The sequence below is a fragment of the Armigeres subalbatus genome, chromosome 1, assembly GCF_024139115.2.
Source record: "Armigeres subalbatus isolate Guangzhou_Male chromosome 1, GZ_Asu_2, whole genome shotgun sequence".
Taxonomy (NCBI): domain Eukaryota; kingdom Metazoa; phylum Arthropoda; class Insecta; order Diptera; family Culicidae; genus Armigeres; species Armigeres subalbatus.
The window spans coordinates 2,852,651-2,861,507 of NC_085139.1; positions in this window are offsets into that span (position 1 = coordinate 2,852,651).

Consider the following 8,857-nt stretch of genomic DNA (forward strand, 5'->3'; position numbering starts at 1 on the left):
CGGCTGACAACAACGTTAGTCGTGAAATACGAAGGCGCATCATATGTGGAAGTCGGGCCTACCACGGGCTCCAGAAGAAACTGTGGTTAAAAAAGATTTACCACCGCACCAAATGCGTCATTCATTCATTCATTTATTTAGTTAACATCTAAACAGATAACACTGAATCAACAATTTGACGCACAGTACGGTTCGGGCCGCATCTCTCCATACTCGAGATAAGCCCAACGCTCGCCAAGTCATTTTGCACCTGGTCCGCCCATCTCGCTCGCTGCGCTCCCGCCGTCTGTACCTGCCGGATCAGGCGACACCATCTTTGCAGGGTTGCTGTCCGGCATTCTTGCAACAATGTCCTCCATCGTACCTTCCGGCACTAGCTACCTTCTGGATACTGGGTTCGCCGTGATGGGCGAGCTCTGTTACATTCTTCGCCGCCACACACCGTCTTCTTGCACACCGCAAAGATGGTCCTATCACCCGTCTCTCAATACTCAGTGCTGCAAGTCCTCCTCGAGCATTGTCCATGTTTCATGACCGTAGAGGACAACCGGTCTTATAAGCGCTCTGTACGACACATTTGTGCGGTGGCGAATCTTTTCGACCCAGTTTCTTCTGGAGCCCGTAGTAAGCCCGACTTCCACAGATGATGCGCCTTCTTATTTCGACTAACGTTGTTTGTCGCTTTAGCAGGATCCGAGGTAGACGAATTCCTCGACCACCTCGAAGGTATCCCAAATGTGTCATCCAAGACGCTAATAATACCGGTTGTCCTCTACGGACATGAAACATGGACAATGCTCGAGGAGGACTTGCAAGCACTCGGAGTATTCGAGAGACAGGCACTTAGTACCTGGGACAGGACTTGCAAAGAGGAAAAATGTACTTCATCTGCTGCAGTCAACTGCTGCACGAACTATCCAGATGCAGCCAGCAGCTTTTGTGTGAAAGTATTGGTATCCCAAATAAAATATTCCACAAGATTTTTATTTTACGAAGGCTTCTTCACTAAAGAGTATTCCAAATTATCTGGTTAGCTTATTATCAGTTATTAACGTGTGTTTTGTTCACGGTATAAAAATTCTTATGAAAATGAATGTACTAATTCGCGAATTGGCTACATTTTCATTGTGTTCAGAAGAGTCTACCCGGGGCATAGGTGAAACAGTCAAGGAAACAGTTGAAACGGGATGGTCAATTTTGACGAAAAGAAGAACAAGTGTCAAAACAAGGGAAAAGAAGCAGCGTATGTGCAAGCCTCGTCTCAGTTTAGGACCTGAACCACGAGCTCAACCAGCTCTACTCTAAAAAAAGACGGTCAAAACCACTTTGAAAAGTTTAATACAGATTTAGATCCATGATTTGTTCATAGAATGTGTTCATAAAGTTGCCCGACAACATTAAGAGCGTAAAATTCACTTTTAGGTTTTATTGCGATACCCTTATTTTATGTAGATGAAGCCAGTGGCTAAAGCTCAGTTGGCTCTGATGAGGCTCATTGAATTTTGTTCCATTTTTTAAAGTGTACAGGGGTTAGGCAAAATGATTGAGATAGGCAAAATTTGGCCCAAATTCAAATCCTTCTCTTTTTGAAAAATTGTGAAATTGGACAAAACCGGAAGCATTCGACAGGCAAATTTAGTCAGATTTGGAACATGCACGGTCAGGATTGCCACCGGACTGGAGATGTTCGATTTTAGGCCATGTTAAAACACTTTTTCTGCCGTTCGTATTTTATGGGTTTGAAGTCATCGATAAACAATATTTTCCTAGAAACTAGATCCTATTGAAAATTGAATGCGGGCGGTTGCGCTAAGATCCGTTGAAAAACAAGATATGGCCATTTCAGTAAACCTTGTTCCGTTCCGGATACTGTGGTCAATTATGTATATCCTTCCAATCACGTATATATTATCGGTACCATATCAATATTGTATCAAACTTCAAGATTTTTCTGGAGATGCTTCAGGAAGCATATGCAGGACGATCAGTTCCCTGACCACTCTGTAGTAGGTTCCAGGTGCCCCAGAGTGGCCAATTTGAAAAACGTTCAGACCTATCAATATGGGTATCAAACTTCAAGATTTTCATGAAGATATTTCAGGAAGCGTATTCAGGATGATCGAGTTACTCTGACCACTTTGTAGTAGGTTCCAGGTCTTGAAGTGGGAATTTGAAAAACGTTCAGAACCATATCAATATGGGTATCAAACTTCAAGTTTTCATGAAGATGCTTCAGGAAGCGTATTCAGGATGATCAGTTGCTCTGACCGCTCTGTAGTAGGTTCCAGGTTCCCCAGAAGTGGCCAATTTGAAAACGTTCAGAGACCTATCAATATGGGTGATCAAACTTGAGGATTTTTCATGGAGATGCTTCAGGAAGCGTATTCAGGATGATCAGTTCTCGACCACTCTGTAGTAGGTTCCAGGTGCCCCGGGAAGTGGTCAATTTGAAAAACGTTCAAGAACCCTATCAATATGGGTTCAAACTTCAAGATTTTTCATGGAGATGCTTCAGGAAGCATATTCAGGACGATCAATTACCTGACAACTCTGTAGTAGGTTCAAGGTGCCCGGGAAGTGAATTTGGAAAACGTTCAGAACCCTATCAATATGGGTATCAAACTTCAAGAGTTTTCATGGAGAGCTTCAGGGAAGCATCTCAGGACGATCAGTTACCCTGACCGCTCAGAGGATTTCCAGGTTCCCAGGGAAGTGGCCTAATTTGAAAACGTTCAGAACCTATCAATATGGGTATCAAACTTCAGGATTTTTCGGGGATTCTTTTAAATGTTTAGAACCAGCTGTCATGACCACTATAGTAGGTTCATTGTCCTGGAGTAGCAATTGCAAATGTTCGAAACCATATCAAAATGAGTATCAAAGTTCAAGGTTTTCATGGAGATGCTCTTGGACTCTCTGTCGAATAGAGTTCGCCGCAGCACAATTGACCATCTAAAACGCTCATTAGACTGGTCGGCCTCTATACGAAAGTTGGATGTTGCTGGCGAAGGACCAACGCGCCTTGGAGTTTCGAATGGAAGGTGTTGCGGACATTATGGTGGGGTGCAGATGGAAGACAATGGAGGTGTGGTGGTGGAGGTCAATGAACCACGAGTTGTAACTGTTGGAGAATACCCCACGGTACAATTTTGATTGATGGGCCGGGCATGCAGAATGTCAGACGATAACCCGATTGAGATGATGTCTTAGATAATAATCGACCGGTACAAGAAGAGGCGTGCAGCGGTCGGTGGACCAGGGAACGCAACCTGCGGATCTTTCCAAAATGAAAAACAGACATCATTTCAGGATTTGTCATCATATCAACAAATACTTTGTCTTCCAAAATAATTTGATAATCGCAGGCTTCCTTGCCTTAGAATTGCCATAATGGGACCATGGCCATGTCAAGATAGCACCCACACAATTGCTAAGTCTACTCGACCTGCTCCATTGATGGCAGGCCATCTTACTGGTCGATCCCCGTGACCGCATCGCGCCTGCCTTCGTGTGACCGGTCGATCATTATCAGCACCTTCTAATCGGGTTGGTCGTCTGACATTCTGGCTATATGCCCGGCCCACCGTAACCGCCAAAACTGTACCGTGTGGTAGTTCTCCTAGTACAACTCGTGGTTCATTGGCCTCCACCACCACCTCCATTGGCTTCCATCTGCACCACCATAAATAGTCCACCAACCTTCCATTCAAACTCAGCGCGACATCCAACTTTCGTATTACCATAAGGCCGACCAGTCTAATAGGCGTTTTTAGATGGTCAACTGTGCAGCGAACTCTATTCGACAGGAGAGTCCAAAAGCATCTCCATGACAAACCGAACTTTGATCACATGGTCCTCAAGACACCTATGAACCTACTACAAGAGTGGTCATGATACAGCTGCTGGTTCTAAAAATGCATTAGAAGTATCACCTCGAAAAATCTTGAAGTTTGATACCCATATTGATATGGTTCTGAACATTTTCAAATTGGCCACTTCCTCAGGGCACTGGACCTACTAGTGGTCAGCAACTGATCGTCCTGAATATGCTTCCTGAAGCATCTCCATGAAAAATCTTGAGTTTGATACCCTATATTGATAGGGTTCTGAACGTTTTCCAAATTGGCCACTTTCCCAGGACACCTGGAGACCTACTACAGAGTGGTCAGGCAACTGATCATTCCTGAATATGCTTCCTGAACATCTTAAAATCTTGAATTTGATACCCATGATAGGGTTCTGAACGTTTTTCAAATTGGCACTTCCCGGGCACCTGGAACCTACAGAGTGGTCAGAGCACTGTCATCCTGAATATGCTTCCTAAACATCTTCATGAAAAATCGAGAGTTTGATACCCATATTGATATGGTTCTGAACGTTTTTCAATTGGCCACTTCCTCAGGGCACTGGAGCCTACTCAAGTGGTCCGGCAACTGACCGTCCTGAATATGCTTCCTGAAGCATCTCTATGAAAAATCTTGAAGTTTGATACCCTTATTGATAGGGTTCTGAACGTTTTTCAAATTGGCCTTTCCTCCGGACACCTGGACCTACTACAGAGTGGTAGAGTAACTGATCATCCGAATATGCTTTAAAGACATCTTCATGAAAAATCTTGAAGTTTGATACCCTATTGATAGGTTCTGAACGTTTTTCAAATTGGCCACTTCCCGGGGCACTCTGGAACCTACCAGAGGTGGTCAGGCAACTGATCGTCCTGAATATGCTTCTAACATCTCACAGAAAATCTTGAAGTTTGATACCATATTGATAGGTTCTAACGTTTTTCAAATTGGCCACTTCCCCGGGGCACCTGGAACCTACTACAGAGTGGTCAGGGAACTGACGTCCTGAATATGCTTCCTGAAGCATCTCCATGAAAAATCTTGAAGTTTGATACCCATATTGATAGGGTTCTGAACGTTTTCAAATTGGCCACTTTCGGACACCTGGAACCTACTACAGAGGGGCAGAGCACTGATCATCCTGAATATGCTTCCGAAGCATCTCATGAAAAATCTGAAGTTTGATACCATATTGATAGGGTTCTAGACGTTTTCAAATTGGCCACTTCCCTGGGCACCTGGAACCTACTACAGAGTGGTCAGAGCAACTGATCAGTCTGGAATATGCCTTCCTGAAGCATCTTCATGAAAAATCTTGAAGTTTGATACCCATATTGATTGGTTCTGAACGTTTTCAAATTGGCCACTTCCTCCGGGGCACTCTGGCACCTACCACAGAGTGGTCAGGGCACTGATCGTCCTGAATATGCTTCCTGAAGCATCTCATGAAAAAATCTTGAAGTTTGATACCCATATTGAGGGTTCTGAACGTTTTCAAATTGCACTTTCCCCGGGGCACCTGAACCTACAAGAGTGGTGCAGAGCTGATCTCCTGAATATGCTTCCTGAAGCATCTCATGAAAAATCTTGAAGTTTGATACCCATATTGATAGGGTTCTGAACGTTTTCAAATTGGCCACTTTCCGGGCACCTGGAACCTACTACAGAGTGGTCAGAGTAACTGATCGTCCTGAATATGCTTCCTGAAGCATCTTCATGAAAATCTTGAAGTTTGATACCCTTGATAGGTTCTGAACGTTTTTCAAATTGGCTACTTCCTCCGGGGCACTCTGGAACCTACTACAGAGTGGTCAGGCAACTGATCATCCTGAATATGCTTCCGAAGCATCTTCATGAAAAATCTTGAAGTTTGATACCATATTGATAGGGTTCTGAACGTTTTTCAAATTGGCCACTTCCCGGGGACCTGGAACTCTACTACAGAGTGGTCAGAGCAACTGATCATCTTGAATATGCTTCCTGAAGCATCTTGAAAAATCTTGAAGTTTGATACCTATTGATAGGGTTCTGAATCGTTTTTCAAATTGGCCCCCCGGCACCTGGAACCTACTACAGAGTGGTCAGGCAACTGATCGTCCTGCATATGCTTCTGAAGCATCTCATGAAAATCTTGAAGTTTGATACAAATTGATATGGTACCGGATAATATATACGTGATTGGAAGGATATACATAATTGACCATAGTATCCGGAACCAGTTTTACTGAAATGGCCATATCTCGGATGTTTTTCAACGGATCTTAGGCAACAGCCCGCATTCAATTTTCAATAAGATCTAGTTTCTAGAGAAAATAATGTTTATCGATGTAACTTCAAACCACTAAAAATCGAGCGCAGAAAAATGTGTTTTTGAACATGGCTCTCAAAATCGGAACATCTCCGGTGTCCGGTGGCCAGTATTCGTGACCGTGCATGTTCCTAAATCTTGACTAAATTTGCCTCGAATGCTTCCGGTTTGTCCAATTTCATCAATTTTCAAAAAGTTATAAGGATTTGAATTGGCAAATTTGCTATCTCAATTATTTTGCCTAACCCTGTACTAAAAAACAAAAAACATTTTGTGTTCAATATTTTGTCTAAGACTTAAAAAAAGGTAAATTGTATGAGCCTGCCACCTTTAAATAACATTCTTTTTCCCTGAAGATAGATCCCTGGTAGGACTAACCTACAATGTACTACTCGTCTCCACGCACTTTCCATATAAGAATACAGACTCACCAATGCGTGGTGCCGGTGTTGAACTTAATCTATAGATTAAAAAACACATTAATAAAGATTAAAAAAACGCGTGGTGCGTTGCTCCCTTAAGGGCTGCCAGTAGAGGCAGGTTTGGCTAGAGTTTGGACAATAAATCACTTTAAAAGAGAATTTTACAATAGATTGGCATCTTAAGATGCATAGCTAGCTGTTTGTAAAACTGTTGCGTTACTTTAACAAACTAACCATGCGTCTACTATTATTTGTCAGGCAATTGGTCACTTTACACCACCATTTGGAGCGTCCCAGGCCTTTTTACCCTTCTTACACCCTAAGAAGTTATAAAGATCCTTGAAAACGACTTTTTATCCGGGCTCGAGACTCAAGTCGTATACTACATCAACTCAGCTCGACAGACTGAGCACATGTATACATATTGTGTGTGTGTGTGTGCGTGTGTGTTATGTGTTAGCGTAAAATCTCACATCAAGATCTCAGCCGTCCAAATGGCGATTTGCACATTTTAATACTAATGAAAGCTATGAGCTTTGCATGTGCGAGTTCAATTTTTTGCAATCGGACATTTGGTTCCAGAGATATGTGAGAAATAATCGAAATGAAGTGCATTTTCAGAAAACTAATCATAATAATGTCACATGAATATCTCAGCCGTCTGTAAACCAATTTTGCATGATTTTATCTTTAAACGAAAAGCTGTGACTTTGCCATTGAACCCATTGTATTTTGTTTTGCAATTAGACATTATCGGAATATCTCTTGAAATACGAACATAAAGCATTAGACGTATCAATCCACATTGTGTAAAATATGTCCCATCAGTCTCAGTCGTCCTTGGAGACCGATTTGTGCGATTTATCAAGCAAGCTATGTTTTGTCATTGACCCATTCATTTTTTCAGCCAATTTGGAAATTGGTTTCAGAGATATCTGTAGAAAATACGAATATGAGACATATTTTCAGACTCATTTAATGGAATAATTGTCACACCAATATCTCAACCGATCTATAACCGATTTGAACTCTTTTGCGGCTAACAGAAGCGTAATATGCCTTTAAGGGCGGCAAATCAAATCTACAGCCTTTTTGTTGTTTTAAAATTGTTCAATTTCCAGAACCTCCCTTTTTTATTTTGAAATCGATTAAAGCATGATAATATCAGTTTGCATTCAATTGAGTCATATGCATAGAAATTGTAATTGCACTGCACAACCATTCAAAAGTGTAAGAAGGGTTGGTTCACTGTGGTGGATTGTCGGGCTTTAAACTTGTTTTTAAATGGTTTAAAGTCACAACCTTTGTTGTTTTGAATGGAGGATCATTGCGAAGTTGTAGCTGTATAGAAATTTTAGCTAAATGTTGAAATGGTTCGATATTCTTATTATTTTGGACATTCTTTATCAACAGAATGTTGCATATATTTGTTGAGACTTTTACTTACTTACGTCTTCGACTAAACTAACCCCTGTTCTGAAACTAAAAAAAAATAATAATAGGCTATGTATTCATCGCCCAGCGTTTGCATTTAGGTGATATTCAAGCTTTGAGCACCTTCTTCATATTCGAGATTATGTAATATCTGATATGTTCAACTGACGCTGAAATGCTGCAAAATTTGTACGTAAGCCTACGGTATCGGTTTTGGTCTGAACCTTTATAGATTCAATTTAATCCGTGTTTGTTTCATTATCATGTGTACATGCTGTACTCTGCTGATAAAATAGCATAATAAAAAAGTTGAACAATTTCGAGGTTCCCCGTTCTTTTGTTTTGGGTAAAGAAGACGACTTAGACCTTTCGGATTGCACTACACGACTATTAGATTGTCTAGCAATTCTATATAAAATTGGGTATATGCAAAACTGTTCGATTCTTTATACAAAAATATAAGCTCAGAAACAAATATTTTAAGAAAAGTCTTGCAAATTGTAAGGGTCAGTATTTGTATAGAATCAAAATTTCAAATAATGAACCTTATACAGGATTTTGTAGGTCTTTATACAGAATGGTGAAATAACAATCCACGGTCGGGATTGTAGTTCTAAATGAACCTGCAAGGTTCTAGACTCAATCATGCTCTTTCCCCTTGATTCGAGTAGTTAGCAATCAAAACTTGTTTATAAATCCTGTTATTTTGCGTTAAAACATACATAAAAACCGTTTGCAGATAACGCTGTCCAAACTGCCTTCAGGAATAAATTAATTGAATTGATGACCGCGAACGATCATAGCGATATGAACATCACTGCATGCTTCTATAGCAATACGTAACTTAC